This window comes from Siphateles boraxobius, unplaced genomic scaffold, assembly GCF_051911475.1.
Source record: "Siphateles boraxobius isolate OS27281-9 unplaced genomic scaffold, OSU_SipBor_1 19, whole genome shotgun sequence".
NCBI lineage: Eukaryota > Metazoa > Chordata > Actinopteri > Cypriniformes > Leuciscidae > Siphateles > Siphateles boraxobius.
In genome coordinates, this window is record NW_027508799.1 from 9,319,136 (window position 1) to 9,337,974 (window position 18,839).

Sequence of the window (18,839 nt, forward strand, 5' to 3'; positions counted from 1 at the left end):
TCAAAATCCATTTCTACTGCCATACATTTCCCTTCTTTATCATTGTATATTGTTTTACCTTTTACACCTCTGTTTTCCTTTATTAAAACCGCTACACCTCTGCCCTGCCTATCATCCCCATTATTATATAAAATCTCTCCGTTCCATCTTTTTCTTATTTCAGTCATAAAACCTTCTCTCCAGTTAGTCTCTTGTAATAAAATCACATCTTCATTCTTGAACATTTCTTTCATTTGCTCAAATTTTCTTACATCAAAAGTCCTCTGGCATTAAAAGTAACACAACTAAAACCCATTAAAAGAAAAACAAATAAATACCTAAAAACCATTAATCTTCATCTTCTCCCTCCAGGTCCTTTAACACTTCAAACCTATTTTCACTTTTATCTAAAACCTTTAAAATAGTCCTTTTTCTTGCGATACCAATATTTGGTTTTACCTTTACTAGTCTTCTTCTTAATTGTCCTTTCCCCTCTCTGTCTTTGTCCATCGTTGTTTCTTCTTCACCTTCAGTCTCACTTTGATCCTTCTTTTCATGTCCATCTTTCTCCACGTCATCCAGGTAACTTATAAAACTGTCCGAAATGTCCATTACTGTCCATTGAGTGTCCTGCTCCATTGTTTGTTCTTTATCGTTCTCTTGTTGTCCTTCCTCTCTGATGCTCGCTGCTCCTTCCATTTCGTGTTCCTCCAGGCATGTCCATTGCCGTTTGCCTTGCGTGTTCCTCCTGCCACTCCATTGTCGATTACCATGCGTGTTCCTCCTGCCAGTCCATTGTCAATTACCATGCGTGTTCCTCCAACCAGTCCAGTGTCGTTTGCCGTTAATCCGTCCATGCTTGAAAAAAAAAGAAAATAACCACCCTCCAGCCAGCTAAAAGCTGCTGTTAGGTGGTTTAAAAAAAAAGAAAGAAAAAAAAAGCTATTTTGGCCAGGTCCTTGTGTGGTTTAGCCAGCAGGGATGTGTGGGAGACCTCCCGTCATTTTCGAGAAGAGTAGAGCGAAGGTCCCAGAGAGAAATTGAGTGGCCCGTACGGGGATCTAACCTGCGACCTTGGCGTTATTAGCACCACGCTCTACCCAACTGAGCTAACCGGCCTCTCTCTGTCACATTTTTTCCCCAATTTTCAGAAATATCCTGGTTGCCCTAATCAGGCTGAATAGATTAAAAGCAAAGCCTAATAATGGGCTTGTCCGGGATTTGAACCCGGGACCTCTCGCATCCTAAGCGAGAATCATACCCCTAGACCAACGAGCCGAAACATACTTCCTGTATGCTGCTGCCGGGCCGCAAACATTTCCGCTTGCATGGCTTAAAGGGCAATTCATCAATTCATCTTCCTCCGCTTATCCGGGGCCGGGTCGCGGGGGCAGCAGTCTGAGCAGAGAAGCCCAGACTTCCCTCTCCCTTGACACTTCCTCCAGCTCTTCCGGGCGGACACCGAGGCGTTCCCAGGCCAGCCGGGAGACATAGTCTCTCCAGCGTGTCGTAGGTCTTCCCCGGGGTCTCCTCCCAGTGGGACGTGCCCGGAACACCTCCCCGGGAAGGCGTCCAGGAGGTGGCAACAGATGCCCGAGCCACCTCAGCTGACCCCTCTCGATGTGGAGGAGCAGCGGCTCTACTCTGAGCTCCTCCCGAGTGACCGAGCTTCTCACCCTATCTCTAAGGGATCGGCCAGCCACTCTGCAGAGAAAGCTCATTTTGGCCGCCTGTATCCGGGATCTTGTCCTTTCGGTCATGACCCAAAGCTCATGACCAAAGGTGAGAGTAGGAACGTAGATTGACCGGTAAATCGAGAGCTTTGCCTTACGGCTCAGCTCCTTCTTCACCACAACAGACCGGTACATCGACCGCATTACTGCAAAAGCTGCACCGATCCGTCTGTCAATCTCCCGTTCCATCCTTCCCTCACTCGTGAACAAAACCCCAAGGTACTTAAACTTCTCCACTTGAGGAAGGATCTCTCCACCAACCTGAAGTGAGCAAGCCACCCTTTTCCGACTGAGGACTATGGCCTCGGATTTGGAGGTGCTGATTTTCATCCCTGCCACTTCACACTCGGCTACAAACCGTCCCAGTGCATGCTGAAGGTCCTGATGTGAAGGGACCAACACGACAACATCGTCCGCAAAAAGCGGAGACAAAATCGCGTGGTCCCCAAACCTGACACCCTCCGGCCCCTGGCTGCGCCTAGAAATTCTGTCCATAAAAACTATGAACAGAACCGGCGACAAAGGGCAGCCCTGCCGGAGTCCAACATGCACCGGGAAGAAGTCTGACTTAATACCGGCAATGCGAACCAAGCTCCTGCATCGGTCATACAGGGACCGGACAGCCCTTAGCAAAGGACCCCGGACCCCATACTCCCGGAGCACCCTCCACAGGCGGCCGCGAGGGACACAGTCGAATGCCTTCTCCAAATCCACAAAGCACATGTGGACTGGTTGGGCAAACTCCCATGAGCCCTCCAGCACCCTGTAGAGAGTATAGAGCTGGTCCAGTGTTCCACGGCCTGGACGAAAACCGCACTGTTCCTCCTGAATCCGAGGTTCCACTATCGGCCGTATTCTCCTCTCCAGTACCCTGGCATAGACTTTCCCAGGGAGGCTGAGAAGTGTGATCCCCCTGTAGTTGGAACACACCCTCCGGTCCCCCTTCTTAAAAAGAGGGACCACCACCCCGGTCTGCCATCCCAGAGGCACTGTCCCCGACCGCCACGCGATGCTGCAGAGGCGTGTCAGCCAAGACAGCCCCACAACATCCAGAGACTTGAGGTACTCAGGGCGGATCTCATCCATCCCCGGTGCCTTGCCACCGAGGAGTTTCTTGACTACCTCGGTGACCTCAGCTAGGGTGATGGACGAGTCCACCTCTGAGCCCTCAGCCTCTGCTTCCTCAATAGAAGACGTGACGGCGGGATTGAGGAGATCCTCAAAGTATTCCTTCCACCGTCCGACGAAATCCCCAGTTGAGGTCAACAGCTGCCCACCTCCACTGTGAACAGCGTTGGTAGGGCATTGTCTCCCTCTCCTGAGGCGCCGGACAGTTTTCCAGAATCTCTTCGAGGCCAGCCGATAGTCCTTCTCCATGGCCTCATCGAACTCCTCTCTGGCCCGAGTTTTTTCTCCACAACCAACCGGGCTGCAGTCCGCTTGGCCTGCCGGTACCTGTCAGCTGCCTCAGGAGTCCCACAAGCCAACCAGGCCCGATAGGACTCCTTCTTCAGCTTGACGGCATCCTTTACTTCCGGTGTCCACCACCGGGTTCGGGGATTGCCGCCTCGACAGGCACCGGAGACCTTACGGCCACAGCTCCAAGCAGCCGCTTCGACAATGGAGGTGGAGAACATGGTCCACTCAGACTCAATATCTCCAGCCTCCCTCGGGACCCGGTCGTGGCTCTGCCGGAGGTGGGAGTTGAAGATCTCTCTGACAGGAGACTCGGTCAAACGTTCCCAGCAAACCCTTACAGTACGCTTTGGTCTGCCGAGTCTGTCCAGCCTCCTCCCCCGCCATCGTTTCCAACGCACCACCAGGTGGTGATCAGTTGACAGCTCCGCTCCTCTCTTCACCCGAGCGTCCAAGACATACGGCCGCAGGTCAGATGAAACGACCACAAAGTCGATCATCGACCTGCGACCTAGGGTCTCCTGGTGCCACGTGCACTGGTGGACACCCTTGTGCTTGAACATGGTGTTCGTTATGGACAATCTGTAACTAGCACAGAAGTCCAATAACTGAACACCGCTCGGGTTCAGGTCGGGGGGGCCGTTCCTCCCAATCACGCCCCTCCAGGTGTCACTGTCGCTGCCCACGTGAGCGTTGAAGTCCCCCAGTAGAACGACGGAGTTCCCAGTCGGAGCACTTTCCAGCACTCCTCCCAGAGACCCCAAGAAGGCCGGGTACTCTGCACTGCTGTTTGGCCCGTAGGCACACACGACAGTGAGAGACCTATCCCCGACCCGTAGGCGCAGGGAAACGACCCTCTCGTTCACCGGGGTAAACTCCAACACATGGCGGCTGAGCTGGGGAGCTATAAGCAAACCCACACCAGCCCGTCGCCTCTCACCATGGGCAACTCCAGAGTGGTGAAGAGTCCATCCTCTCTCAAGGAGTGTGGTTCCAGAGCCCAAGCCATGCGTAGAGGTGATCCCAACTATCTCTAGTCGGAACCTCTCAACCTCACGCACCATCTCAGGCTCCTTCCCCGCCAGCGAGGTGATGTTCCACGTCCCTAAGGCTAGTTTCCGTGTCCAGGGATCGGGTCGTCGAGGTCCCTGCCTTCGACTGCCACCCGATCCTCTCTGCACCGGCCCCTTACGTCTCTTCCTGCAGGTGGTTAGCCCACGGGAAGGCGGTCACGGTCACTTCGGGCTGAGCCCGGCCGGACCCCATGGGAAGAGGCCCGGCCACCAGGCGCTCGCATACGAGCCCCAACCCCGGGCCTGGCTCCAGGGTGGGGCCCCGGCTGCGCCATACCGGGCGACGTCACGGTCCTTGAATGTTTGTCCATCATAAGGGGGGTTTGAACCGCTCTTAGTCAGACTCGTCGCCTAGGACCTGTTTGCCTTGGGAGACCCTACCAGGGGCATATAGCCCCAGACAACATAGCTCCTAGGGTCATTCGGGTACTCAAACCCCTCCACCACGTTAAGGTGGCGGTTCAAGGAGGGGTTAAAGCGCAATATTTTAATTAAATCTACAATTAAAAGGTAGCCAGTGCAAATTTGCCAGCAAAGAGGAAATGCGGCCTCTTTTTTTGTGGTCATTGGAAATCACGCTGCAGCACCTGCACACGTGCTAGGGATGGCGCCTCGCCTTTGTCTTTGAGAGCGATGGACACCTTCACTCCATCATCGAGGGGAATTAGCTCAAATAGTAGAGCGCTCTCTGCGCAAAAGAAGGGGTCCAATCTTTGCGCCCCGCACGCAAGCGAAAAGGACGCAGAAAACGTGAAAAAACTTACAAATTTGCCCTGCAACAATATTCGGGCTATATTCCTGTACGTTATGGAAGAGTTTTAGTTACATGTGAAACAAGTCACACTCCGCGGGCTGGGCTCGAACCCGTGTTCTGCGCGACTACTGTGTGATCAACTGCGCATGCGCCTTCACTTGGTTATCAATTTGACATATCATTATATTGATTGATATTAATTGTGTATATTATTTTTAAAAAAAGCATATTACATGTTTATGGTTTAATAAAACTAATACAAATGTTTATTCAAATATGTGTTTTTTGTGTGTGGGATTGATTGATGTGATTTATCTGATTTATTTTAGGACACTTCAAATGTTTTATACACACAAATGCACACAAATATCGAAATGTAATTTTTTTTATTAAAATGAATACAAACAAATATTGAAATAAGTACACACACATAAATATATGGACATACACACAATATATGTGTTATATACAATGTATACTCTATGAAAGAGTGGGTGGGCCCATGTACAGTTTGCACATTCCAGTCCCAAGGCAATTAAAAGCATCACAATGAATAAGAGTGTGAACAGTATTTATTTACTAAAACATCAAGACATTAATGAACAACAATAAACAACTAACAATGTAGAAATAGAATAGAACATTCTGTAATATAAATTAAACAAACAAGACATTACAGAAAGATTGAGAGAAAAAAGAACATAACTGTATTTACACGTAGATATTTATTTACAGGTATTTACAAACAATCTTTTTTCTGTGTTGGAAGATTTTTATTATGGAGGTGGCTGTCCAGGTTTTTTCTGCTGGCGCTGTTCTACCAGCCACTCCTCTAAAGATATGCCACCAGAGACACTGGGGCAAAACGTGGCACTGCCGAAGCGGCTGTGGCCGAACTCCTTGGTTTTGGGCTTGCTACACTTAGAGCATTTGTTATATGCCACTTCACAGACATATTTCCTTTTGTGGGCTCCACTGGCCTCCTCTTCTGCCCTGCGTCGTCTGTTCCTCTGAGTGAAGCGGGACACAGACACCGGGGCAGTGGGAGCAGGAGCCTCTCGCACGTCAGGAAACACTGGAGTTGGAGCCAGGAGAGGAGCAGCTGAAGCGCCACCTGCACCAGCTGCCAGCAGCGTGGGCGCAGTGTTCAATAAAATGAACTGGGGCAGTGGCACAGGAACTGGGGGAGGAGTAGGAGCTGCTGGGGTAATTGGCCTCACAATTGCAGCACTGGCAGGTTGTCTGCCCGGCCGTAGCTTAGGAGCCTGTCACTTCCTGGGTGTTCTCCCTTCGATTAAACCTGCAATCAAAAAATGTATTCATAATAAATAACTGCTATCCCTTTCTTTCAAATGTCAATGTAAAACCATGCTTACCACTGAGTGAGAGTCCTCTGATTCAGCATAAACAGCTGAAGTGACGTGGCCTCCATCAGAGTTTGGCAGTTCAGCACCAGGTCTCGGATGTGGTGGTAATCCGTGAGCACCTTAGTCCAACGAGGAAGACGGACTCCATCCTTCTTAGTTGGGGACTTGTGAAGTGCACACAGTTTGATACACCTGGCCTCAACTAAGCGACTGGTGCTGGGCCACTGAGCTGGCCCCCCAGGATGACCAATCAGGCATCTCTTCACACTGTCCACACCCGGTGTCACTCCTGTGTTTTTCGGAGCCTTGAAGCGTCCCTGGGTCAGTTTGGGCTGGTGTCTGGGCTGATAGTGGATCTTCCTCTTGTCCCCATCAGGAAGAGCAGTCCACAGACGGATGACCTCTGTGACCTGCTGCTCGTCCAGGTAGAGTGCCTGACAGCGGGACACCAGGTACTCAGACAGATCCTGCACCTTATCCCAGCCTGCAACGCCATCGGGTCCAAGAATAGGAGCCTGCAGGAAAGTATTACAATAACAATACACAGCATGTTAAATGTCAGAGTGTAAAAGCAAATAGAAACCAATAATGAGAAGCTTACTTACAGGAGCCTGGTCTGCAACACTGGACCCAGTTGATGTTGCAGGAGCAGAGGCAGCACTTGGCTGGACAGAAGGCTGTGGAGGAGACTGCAGAGGAGGCTGAGCAGGGCGCAGAGGAGGAGACTGCAGAGGAGGCTGGGCAGGGCGCAGAGGAGGAGACTGCAGAGGAGGCTGGGCAGGGCGCAGAGGAGGAGACTGCAGAGAAGGCTGGGCAGGGCGCAGAGTAGGAGACTGCAGAGGAGGCTGGGCAGGGCGCTGCAGTCCTGTGGGTGGCTGTAGTGAGGATGGTCCTGGTGCAGAGGGACAGGGGTTGAAGGCCTGGGGGCCGCTGCTGTGGACTGGGACAGGCTCAATGGGGTCATAGAGGACTGGCACTGTGAGGTCCTCAGGTTCCTCCTCAACAAAGCCTTCGTCCTGCACCACCTCATCAGTCATCTGCTCCACCAGCCGATCCTCCTCTTCTGGGTTATCCATAACAGTCAAGGATTTCCCAGACTGACTGTACAGATACTCCATACCCAGCAGCTCCCCTGCAAAAGAACACACATACAAAGCACATTCACATTATTATAGCTGTAGTGGCTATTTGTCCATAACAAACTGAAACAAAAAAACCAATCAAACTTTTCAAAGTTTGATCGTTTGTAGGCTTGACGCAGTTTGAAAGATCAAAAGATTAAAATACTAAACAAGAAGATAATAAGCATAAATGCAAAATAAAGCAAATTCACTTTAGCAAAAGAAACCAAAGAAATAAGGCTATAAAGGGTCAAATTAAGCCTAAATTAAACAAAGTACAAATAACTCCAACAATAGTTGAATTATTTGAAATACAATATAAAAAAATGTACACTCAAACACTCATACACCTGTATAATGTATAATCTTTTGTTTGAGATAATAATTCTCACCTGTGTAAGCCCCTGGAGGCTGGTAGCGATCATCCAGGGACATCTTCAGCACTTTGCGGCTGAGCCGGTCCATTGCCTCCCTCTCAACGCTACTGTAGGTCCTCAGGTCAGTCTTTCCCCTCACTGCTTCATCCATCCGGTCCTGGTTCCAGCGCATCAGGCCTTCCAGGAGATAGGCCTGGAAATGCGCATCACTGGCACTGGTCCCTACAGGTCAAATAAAGTCAAATATTAGTTATCTATGTATTCAGTATGGCAGAATAGGTTATAAAAGTTTAAAGTTTTTGCAGGTTATAAAAGTTATAACCTACCTGGGATGAAGCGATTTAAATGGAGGTGGAAAGACTCCAAGGAGGTGGAGCCACGAGCACAGCGATAGCAGCTGAGCTCCACACCACCCTTCTTCAGTGTGTCTGTCTTCTGGTACAGAGGGAAGCCCTCTGGGTCCTGAATACAGGCGATGTGCCTCTGCTGGTCTATCCAGACCTGTTGGATTCGCTCGTGGTCCAGCAGTGGTACCCCCAGAGTGTCCCTCCCCTTCTCACTGTCCATCTCATCAATGAGCGCCTTGATCCTCCAGGTGGTCTCCTCCACTCCTCTGGTCCGCTTGCGACAGTGCAGTGCCAACTCCTTCCTGGTGATCAGCTTATCCAGAGCCTTCTCTGTGACTGGACCAACTCCTCTGGCCTGTAACTCCCCCTGTTTGGCCAACCCTAGAGCAGCGACATCATCTGGATCCAGCTCAAAGATGCACCTGGAAAGCCGAGCCATGAAGGTGCCATAGAGCTGATGAGCCTCCGTGATGACACCTGCTGCAAAGCGCCGCATGAAGTGCCAAATGTCTAGGCGCACTTGGAGCACATCCCACTCTATGAACATGGCTCTGACCTGCGACTGTCTGTGCGCGTGTGGGCTGCAGCACTCTCTGTTCACATACATGACGGCGGGTGGTGCCACTCCCGCCTCCCTGTACCTCTTCATGAGACCCACCGCCATGGGCCACAATCCATGCCCCTCTGCCGCTGTGAGGACTGACACCAACACCTGGCCGTGCTCATTGCCTACATTAGTGCACCAACCAGCAGTGTTGGCAGCAGCGCCGGCCAGTTTTTTGGTGACCTATGTAAAAAAAAAAACAGTAGAATAAAAAAATGTCAGAAAAATGTAAGATAATAACAATTATAATTACTCAAACTTGACTGTTTATACCTTTTTGGTAGAGTCCATCTTGAGGACAGAGCCAAAGACAGGTTATTTTGGCCTTGACCTCAGGTAGCCGCGAGAGGACGTCCCTGGCATACACAGACAACAGCCACTTGGGTTTGGGGATGGGTGGGAGGGGCGGGGGCGCAGAAAAGAGTGGAGGCTCAACGATGGAGGAGTCTGTGAAGGGCTCACAGACAGTGAGGTACTCCAGCGTCCGCTGTGACCACGCTGAGGTGTGTTGCTCCTGCAGCTTTTTGTGAAGCTGTGTGACACTATTGCCCCGGGTCCTCTCCCGCATCATTATGACTACACGGTAGTCACACGAGTACCTACAGACAGTCAAATAATTCTGTTCAGTGCCACATCTTATTATTTCAATGTTAATATCAGTAAATCAACATATTTGATTTTATACAGTACAACAAATTACAGTGCATTGCTCTAAATATGAATGTGTTCTACCTGTATGTCAGAATGGCAGGGAATTTTCTGCGGTGTCCCATGTCGAGCTGTCCCAGGATGTCTTCAGACCAGGCTGGATACTTCTTCTTGCACCCTTTGCACTCCAGATACTCTGTGGCCATGTCATACCACCCGTCTATGTCCAGGACCTTGCGCACAGTGCGATAAAGGCCAGCAGCTGTCAGCTTGTGGTTATTGCAGGCTGGCTGGACACAGACAAGTGGTATGGACCACATCTTCAGCGGCATCCAGAGGAACAGAGGGCGGCAGAAGAAGATATCAGGAGAAGTAGGGGGCTGGGTGAAGACAGTCGGGGGCTGGGGAGGATACCACCAGAAGTTGGGATGTGGCGTCAGCTCAGGCTTCCCTGTTTTTATGTTGGCCCTGAACAGAGTCTTCCTGATCCAGTCCTGCTGGAAAGATGGGAGTTGCTCTTTCCAGTGGACAGGAAGCTCTGCAGGTGACTGGGACATCGGACAATCGGCGACCGCTATTATTATCGTCATCTTTGCAATCTTTACAACAGGTAAGTCTATTCTTCACGACTGTATAATCGATCATTATTTATTCATAAACAGTGTTTGTTTTTAGACAATTAAACATGCCAATAAAGCTAGCTAGCGTGCAATAGCACACGTTTTCTTCTGTACATATGAACCTGCAACTTTACCATGATATACAGTAAAAAACATGTCACTACTGTCAAGATAATTAGCCGACCGCTAATTAAGCTATATCCTCCTTAAACCATTTTTTTGTTGTTGTTAATTTAGTATTTTTTTGTGTCATTCATTACATTATTTTGAGCACAAGATGATTTTTACTAAAACCTTTAAAAAAAAAGTTTAATTCATATATGTTATACTATACTATGTTATATACCAGTATACATATTTATGTTATCTTTTTAAATACTATGTTATACATATTTAAAAAGACATGAATAGGCAAAAACAAGTGTTTTTTTTGTTTCAACAAATGATTCTCAACTATGTTATAAAAGATATACCAAAACAATTTGATATACCATTTTAAGTTTTAGATCTGTTTGATGATCATATTATTATGAATTGTCATAAACGCCTTTATGTTATATTTGGTGTTTCTTAGTAATCTCTGCCACAAAAGCTAAACAAAACAAAATGATTTAAGTATGGCATGATACCAGCAAGATTGTACCAAGAAGTGTTATTTATTTTCTTATTAATAAGTTCATCACACTATTTACAATTTGTACACAAGGCAATTCAAAGTGATTCACAGTTGTATAAAAAACAATAATGCTTATGCTCATAATAATAATAATCATTAATTATTATAATATTATATTATAATATTATAATAATTAATTACATAAAAAACAAATGCTGTAGTAAAATACTTTCAGTTGGAATATGACAGCTATGTAACGTTCTGTTTATGCCTGTGTCCTTTCATTTCGAACGAGGTACTGCACACATTCCTGGCAAAAGCAGGTCCCACCGAGAGTTGAACTCGGATCGCTGGATTCAGAGCCCACAGTGCTAACCATTACACTATGGAACCTTGGCGCTTGTCAACTTTTCCCATGAGCAGCAGAGAGTTAAGTCATTCAGTCCAGAAGCGCGATAGCAAGGAGCAAATGAAGCCTTTGCTTTTTAAGGCCATGGGTGCTTCTCAATATCCCTCCTCGTTTCCTCGCTCCTCTGTCCTCCATCCTATGACCCGGAAACCAATCAAGCACAGCCATCTTGAAGGACATCTCAATTCTCTAATTGCACCGTGAGGAGTCGAGGATCGAGGAGTGATGATGAGGCTTTCAGAGGAGTTATGAGCGAGGATACACAGCTGTATCCTATGCAGAAGTGTTTTATTGACTAAACGTGACGCACGTATACATTCATCGGTCACAATAATTTGAATTTGTACTTTACCCTTGCTGTTTATATAAACCATACATCTCACATATTTCAACAGGGTATCTTGCTTTATTATTATTCATTATGAATTTCTTAAATAAACAAACTTCAACAACATAAGGGCAGATCCTTTGAGCGCTGCTGATGACGCTATGAAGTGACGCTCGAGTGATCAAGTATTCCAATGTATAAAAAAGCTTTCATTCGATTCCTCTGTCCTCATTTTCTTTCCTTGCAACCTTCCCTCACAACCTACAGGGGGAGGAGCTGAGGCGCTAGGAAAGGAAGCGAGGAAAGGAAACGAGGATGCACAAATAAGAAATGAGAAGCACCCCATGTTTCCCCAATTCCGACTCGGTTTGAGAGTGCCAATTTCACCGCCACGTCAGCAGTTGCGCATCACCTCTGTTTTTTCCCTCCCTTCCGCAAAGAACCTAAAAAGGTTCCACCGAGATTTGAACTCGGATCGCTGGATTCAAAGCCCGGAGTGCTAACCATTACACCATGGCACCAACAAACCCTGTTAGCTGGCTTTCTGAGAGGCAGATAGCGATGAGTCTAGGTGAAATCAGGTAGACAGGAGCTGGCATTTGGTCAATGGACCGCCTCGACTAAAAGAGGCGGACGTGGTTCCTCTGCCGAAACCCGGGATTGAACAAGGGACCTTTAGATCATCAGTCTGTCGTTGAGCTATTTCGGCCAGGTCGTCATGTCGTTTAGCCAGCAGGGATGTCTGAGAGACCGCCCGTCTTTTTCGAGAAGAACAGAGCGAAGGTCCCAGAGAGAAAATGAGTGGAATGTACGTGGATCGAACCCGCGACCATGGCATTATTAGCACCACGCTCTACCCAACTGAGCTAACCGCCCTCTCTCCGTCACTTTTTATCCCCAATTTCTCAGAAATATCCTGGTTGCCCTAATCAGGCTGAAGAGATTAAAAGCAAAGCCTAATAATGGGCTCGTCCGGGATTTGAACCCAGGACCTCTTGCACCCTTAGCGCGAATCATACCCCTAGACCAACGAGCCGAAACACACATCCTCCCTGCTGCTGCCGGGCCGCAAACATTTCCGCTTGCATGGCTTAAAGCGCAATATTTTAATTAAATCTACAATTAAAAGGTAGCCAGTGCAAAGTTGCCAGCACAGAGGAAATGCGGCCTCTTTTGTTTGTGGTCATTGGAAATCACGCTGCAGCACCTGCACACGTGCTAGGGATCGCGCCTCGCCTTTGTCTTCGAGGCGATGGACACCTTCTCTCCATCATCGAGGGGAATTAGCTCAAATGGTAGAGCGCTACCAAAAAGCAGGTCCCACCGAGATTTGAACTCGGATCGCTGGATTCAGAGCCCAGAGTGCTAACCATTACACCATGGAACCTTGTCGTGTGTCAACTTTTCCCATGAGCACCAGAGACTTAAGTCATTCAGTCCAGAAGCGCGATAGCACGGAGCAAATGAAGCCTTTACTTTTTAAGCCCATGTTTCCCCAATTCCGACTCGGTTTGAGAGTGCCAATTTCACCGCCACGTCAGCAGTTGCGCATCACCTCTGTTTTTTCCCTCCCTTCCGCAAATAACCTAAAATGGTTCCACCGTGATTTTAATTCGGATCGCTGGATTCAAAGCCTAGAGTGCTAACCATTACACCATGGAACCAACACAACCTGCTGGCTGGCTGTCTAAGAGGCAGATAGCGATGAGGCTAGGTGGAATCAGGTAGACAGGAGCTGGCGTTTGGTCAACGGACCGCCTCGACTAAAAGAGACGGATGTGATTCCTCAGCCGAAACCCGGGATGGAACCAGGGACCTTTAGATCTTCAGTCTAAAACTCTCCCAACTGAGCTATTTCGGCCAGGTCCTTGTGTGGTTTAGCCAGTCTGGGAGACCTCCCGTCATTTTCGAGAAGAGCAGAGTGAAGGTCCCAGAGAGAAAATGAGTGGCCCATACGAACCCGCGACCTTGGTGTTATTAGCACCACGCTCTAACCAACTGAGCTAACCTGCCTCTCTCTGTCACGTTTTTCCCCAATGTCTCAGAAATATCCTGGTTGCCCTAATCAGGCTGAAGAGATTAAAAGCAAAGCCTAATAATGGGCTCGTCCTGGATTTGAACCCTGGACCTCTCGCACCCTAAGCGAGAATCATACCCCTAGACCAACGAGACAAAACTTACTTCCTTCCTGCTTCTGCCTGGCCGCAAACATTTCCGCTTGCATGGCTTAAAGCGCAATATTTTAATTAAATCTACAATTAAAAGGTAGCCAGTGCAAAGTTGCCAGCACAGGGGAAATGCGGCCTCTTTTTTGTGGTCATTGGAAATCACGCTGCAGCACCTGCACACGTGCTAGAGATGGCGCCTTCGCTTTCTTTGAGAGCGATGGACACCTTCACTCCATCATCAAGGGGAATTAGCTCAAATGGTAGAGCGCTCGCTGCGCAAAAGAAGGGGCCCAATCTTTGCGCCCCCGCACACAAGCCAAAAAGACGCGAAAAACGAGAATTTGCCCACAAATTTCCCCTGCAACATTATTAGGGCTATATTCCTGTGCGTTCCTGTCACATTTGAAACAAGTCACCCTCCGCTAGCTGGATTCGAACCCGTGTTCTGCGTGTGATCAACTGCTCCTGCGTCTTCATTTATCTATGACATCATTATATTGATTTATATTTTTTTGTGTGTATTATTATTATTTTTAAATATTGCACATTACATGTTGTTGATTATTTATTAAAATGAATAAAAATGGAGGGATATGATTTGATTGACATGATTTATCAGATTTGTTTTAAGACACTTCAAATGTTTTATTAAATGTTTTTTTTTGTGTATATTATTTTTAAAAAATTGCATATTACATGTTGTTTATGATTGAATAAAATGAATAAAAATGTTTCTTCAAATATGTGTGTTTTTTGTGAGGGATATGATTTGATTGATATGATTTATTAGATTACTTTAAGACACTTTAAATGTTTTATTAAAATGAATACACACAAATATTTCAATGACACTTAAAATGTTTTATTAAAATGAATACACAAATATTTAAATGACACTTTAAATGTAAAAAAACAAATATTAAAATGAATACACACAAATAATGAAATGAGTACACAGACACAAACACACATATATACATATATATATATATATATATATATATATATATATACATGACAATATGAAAGACTGGGTGGAACCATGTACAGTAATATATACAAAATATATACAGGAAAAAAGCAAATTGTTTATTGAGGAGGTGGAGTTTGGCTTGTATTTTGCTGGCGCTGTTCTGCCAACCAGTCATCTAAAGATTTTCCATTTGAGGCACGCAAGCAAAATGTGGCATTACCATATCGGCTATGGCCAAACTCTTTGGTTTTGGGCTGCCTACATTTGCTGCACATGTTAAAGGTTACCCCTCGCACATACTTCCTCTTATGGACTCCGCTTTCCGTCTCCTGGGCCCGCCGGCGCCTGTTCCTCTGGGTGTAACGGGAAACAGGAGCAGCAGACACAGGAGCAGGTGGAGCTGGGCCTGCACCGGATGTTGAAGCACCAGAAGGTGGAATCACCATTGACACGGTCATGTCTGGGTTAAGGACTAGTGACAATGACCCAGGTGCTGAAATGGGCTGCACAACTCCTGATGCTGTGGGGGCAGGTGCAATGGGGCACACCATGGTGGTGGCAGCAGCAGGCCGTCGACCTGGTCGCAGAAGAGGAGCCTGTCCTTCTCGATTTGGCGGAAGGGTAAATGTATGTTTTGGGCGTGAGGTCGATGCCGCTTCATCCAATTTTTCCCTCGGTGGAGGAAGCTGCGTATCAGCCACAGCAATTGGGTCAGGTGGAGTCAGTCCCTGAGCGAGGACACTCATTTCCTGTTTTTTCTGCTGCCGTTGAAACCTGAAAATGAATTACATGTATTATATATATGTTTAAAAAAGTATTCAGTTAATTTGAAGAAAATAATGTGCCTTGCTTACCACTGAATGAGCGTCTTCTGGTTTAGCTCAAACAGCTGGATCATTGTTTCATCCATCAGCCTGCGATTGTTAAGCACCAGCTCTCGGATGTGGTGGTAATCCGAGAGGATTTTAGACCACCTGGGGTGGCAAACTCCAGCCTTCTTGGTCGGCGACTTGTGTAAAGCACACAGCTTTGTACAAATGGCCTCAACCAAGCGGCTGGTGCTGGGCCACTGTGCTGGTCCCCCGGGATGTCCAATCAGACACCGTTTTACACTCTCCACACCCGGTGTGACTCCGGACCGCTTTGGTGCCTTAAAGCGTCCATGTGTCAGCTGAGGCTGATGTCGAGGCTGATAGTTGACCCGCTGTTTGTCTATGTCATGGAGAGCTGTCCACAGCTGAATGGCCTCTGTCACCTGCAGGTCAGTGAGGTAAGGAGCCTCACGAAGACCAACCAGGTAACCTGCCATATCCTGGACCTTGTCCCACCCAGCAATGCCATCGGGCCCAATGACTGCTCCCTAGTAAATTCAGATTAATGTTAATATATGTGGAATAAAACGAGATTGAAATTAAATAAAGCCCTTAAAGTGTTTTACCTGAGCCTCGTCGGAGAAACTGCTTCCAGTGTCAGATGGCTGTGACAACACTGAAGGGGCAGGGGCAAGTTGGTGTCCTTCTCTAGTTGATGTGGATGGCTCAGCCAGTGACACGTCAGCCATTGATACATCAGCCAGTGATGCTGGGGACTGAGGCTGAGGCAAAGATGAGGGGCTGTTTGCGAGATCATGGCAGGGGTCATTCTCGTACAGCACTGGAACTGTGATGTCCTCCGTGATCTCTTCCTCAAACCCCTCATCTTGCAGGTCTTGGTCATCAATTTCCTCCACCAGCCTGTCTTCATCCTCTGGGTTCTGGAGCACTGGAGTCAGTGTTTTGCCAGTCTGGCTGTAAAGGTACTCTATTCCTAGCAATTCACCTACGAGAATAAAAGGGGAAAAAAAATGTCTTAATATTTTGTCTAGTACATTTAAGGCTAAATTGATACGTAGTAGAGTATTACAAAATAACAAATGAATGAATGTCTTGCCTGTATATGCTCCAGGAGGGCGATGGCGCTCATCCCAGGGCTTCCCAAAGACTGTCTTGCTAAGCTGGTCCACAACCACATCTTCCATCCGGTCATCATTCCAACGCATCAAGCCCTCAAGGAGATAGGCTTGAAAATGCGCATCACTGGCACTGGTTCCTAAAAGTAAAAAAAAAAAAAAAAAAAAGGGTTTTATATGTCACATATGTACAATATATTTACTACACATGAGGTGCTATGAAGTAGCTGGTTACATGTAATAGAGTTATGTAATTACATAAAAAAATTATTGTCAATATAACCAGAGTTATTAGTGATTTGTGAGGCAAGACAGCTTTGTCAATGCTTTTATGACATCAGAAAAGAACTGTAAAAGTGTGACATTTATTAATGTGACATTAATTTAACGTAATGGAAGCAGTTACAGTGCTTATATTTTTTTACAGAAAAATTACTAATCCATATGTATGTAATACCTGGAATAAAACGGTTCAGGTGGAGGTGGAATGACTCCAAGGAGGTAGAGCCTCGAGCACACCTGTAGCAGCACAGCTCCACACCGCCTTTCTTCAGTGTCCCCTTCTTAATGTAGAGCGGAAAGTGCTCTGGGTCTTGGATACACTGTACATGCTTCCGCTGTTCTTTCCATATCTGCTGGATCCGTTCATGGTTCAGAAGTGGAACTCCCAGAGTATCCTTCCCGTCCGCACTGTCAAACTGATCAATCAGTGACCCAATCAATATGGTGGTCTCCTCCTCCCCCCTGGTCCTCCTCCGGCAGTGCAGTGCAAACTCCCTCCGGTTAATGCGAGCACTGACCGCCTTTTCTGAGATGTAGCCAGTCTTCTTTGCTGCCAGCTCACCCTCCTTTGCACGGCGAAGAGCAGCCACATCCTCTGAATCCCACTGGAATATGGACATGGATAGACGTGCCATGAAGATCCCATAGAGCGGATGAGCCTCTGTCGTGACACCTGCAGCAAATCGCCGCATGAAATGCCAGATGTCCAGGCGCACTTCAAGCTCATCCCACTCCGAAAACATGGCCTTCACCTGAGACTGGCCGTGCTGACTGCAGCAATCTCTGTCCACGTACATCACCTTTGGGGATGCCTCTCCTGCCTCTCGGTAGCGTTTCATTAGGCCAGCTGCCATGGGGTCCAGTGCATGTCCCTCGGCGGCTGTTAGGACAGAGACAAGGACTTGGCCGTTTTCGTTACCAACATTTGTGCACCAGGCAGCTGTTCCTGAAGCAGCACCGGCAAGTTTTTTTGTGACCTATTGAAGAAAAAAAAGATTTTTAAAAACAAAACAAAATAAAAACTCATAACTGTGCATTATGTACACACACACATATCCATATCTGGACAATTTCTGGATATAAACAGGGCTGTGATACCTTTTTTGTGGAGTCCATCTTGAGAACACAGCCAAATACAGATGTTATTTTGGCCTTGACCTCGTCCAGTCGCCCCAGAACATCCCTGGCGTACACAGCTAACAGCCACTTAGGTTTAGGAAGGACAGGTAAAAGGGGAGGCTCAGCAAACACAGGAGGCTGCACAAGGGAGGACCTTGTGAATGGTTCACAGGCAGTCAGGTACTGCAGGACACGCTGTGTCCATGCCTCACTGTGTTGTTCCATCAGCTTCTTGTAGAGCTGAGTCACACTGTTGCCCAGTGTCCTCTCCCTCATCATCCTCACCACCCGGTTGTCACATGAGTATCTAAAGAAACAACAGTATAATCATGCAAATGCTTTGGTTGGAAAAAATAACACAAATAAAAGCGCCTGATAATGAATGATTGTCATTATGAATTACCTGTATGTCAGCAAAGCTGGAAACTGACTGCGGTGGCCCATATCCAGCTGTCCTAAGATGTCCTCATTCCAAGCTGGATACTTCTTTTTGCAGCGTTTGCACTCCAGATACTCAGTGGCAAGGTCATACCACCCATCAATGTCCAAGACCTTGCGCACGGTACGGTAAAGTCCTGCCGCTGTAAGTCTGTGCTTACCACAGTCTGGGCGAACGCAGACAAGAGGAAACAACCACATCTTTAGCGGCATCCATAAGAAAATGGGCCGACAGAAGAAGAGGTCAGGTGAGGCGGGTGGCTGGGTGTTTATTAAAGGGGGCTGAGGAGGATACCACCAAAGCTTCAGCTGGGACACTATTTCTGGCTTTCCGGTTCGCATGTTGGCCTTAAACAGTGTGTTCCGGATCCACTCATGCTGGAAAGGTGGAAGATGATCTTTCCAGTGACTAGGAAAGCTGGTGGCTGATGATGAGGAAGAGCTGGTGTCTGTGCTGTTTCCGCTGATGGAGACGGACCGGCACAGGCCTCTGAGTGAACAGTAACATAAACAATATAA

The 18,839-nt window shown here is 47.5% G+C and overlaps 4 non-coding genes across 4 annotated transcripts; all 4 read right to left on the reverse strand.

The window, feature by feature from the left end:
• Positions 1-1,024: 1,024 nt before the first annotated feature.
• Positions 1,025-1,098, reverse strand: trnai-aau (transfer RNA isoleucine (anticodon AAU)). Its single transcript has one exon. It is a non-coding gene; the product is annotated as a tRNA-Ile (tRNA).
• An 87-nt stretch (positions 1,099-1,185) lies between these two features.
• trnap-agg (transfer RNA proline (anticodon AGG)) lies at positions 1,186-1,257 on the reverse strand. Its single transcript has one exon. It is a non-coding gene; the product is annotated as a tRNA-Pro (tRNA).
• An 11,450-nt stretch (positions 1,258-12,707) lies between these two features.
• trnaq-cug (transfer RNA glutamine (anticodon CUG)) lies at positions 12,708-12,779 on the reverse strand. Its single transcript has one exon. It is a non-coding gene; the product is annotated as a tRNA-Gln (tRNA).
• Positions 12,780-13,180: 401 nt separating this feature from the next.
• trnaf-gaa (transfer RNA phenylalanine (anticodon GAA)) lies at positions 13,181-13,253 on the reverse strand. Its single transcript has one exon. It is a non-coding gene; the product is annotated as a tRNA-Phe (tRNA).
• Between the last annotated feature and the right edge of the window lie 5,586 nt (positions 13,254-18,839).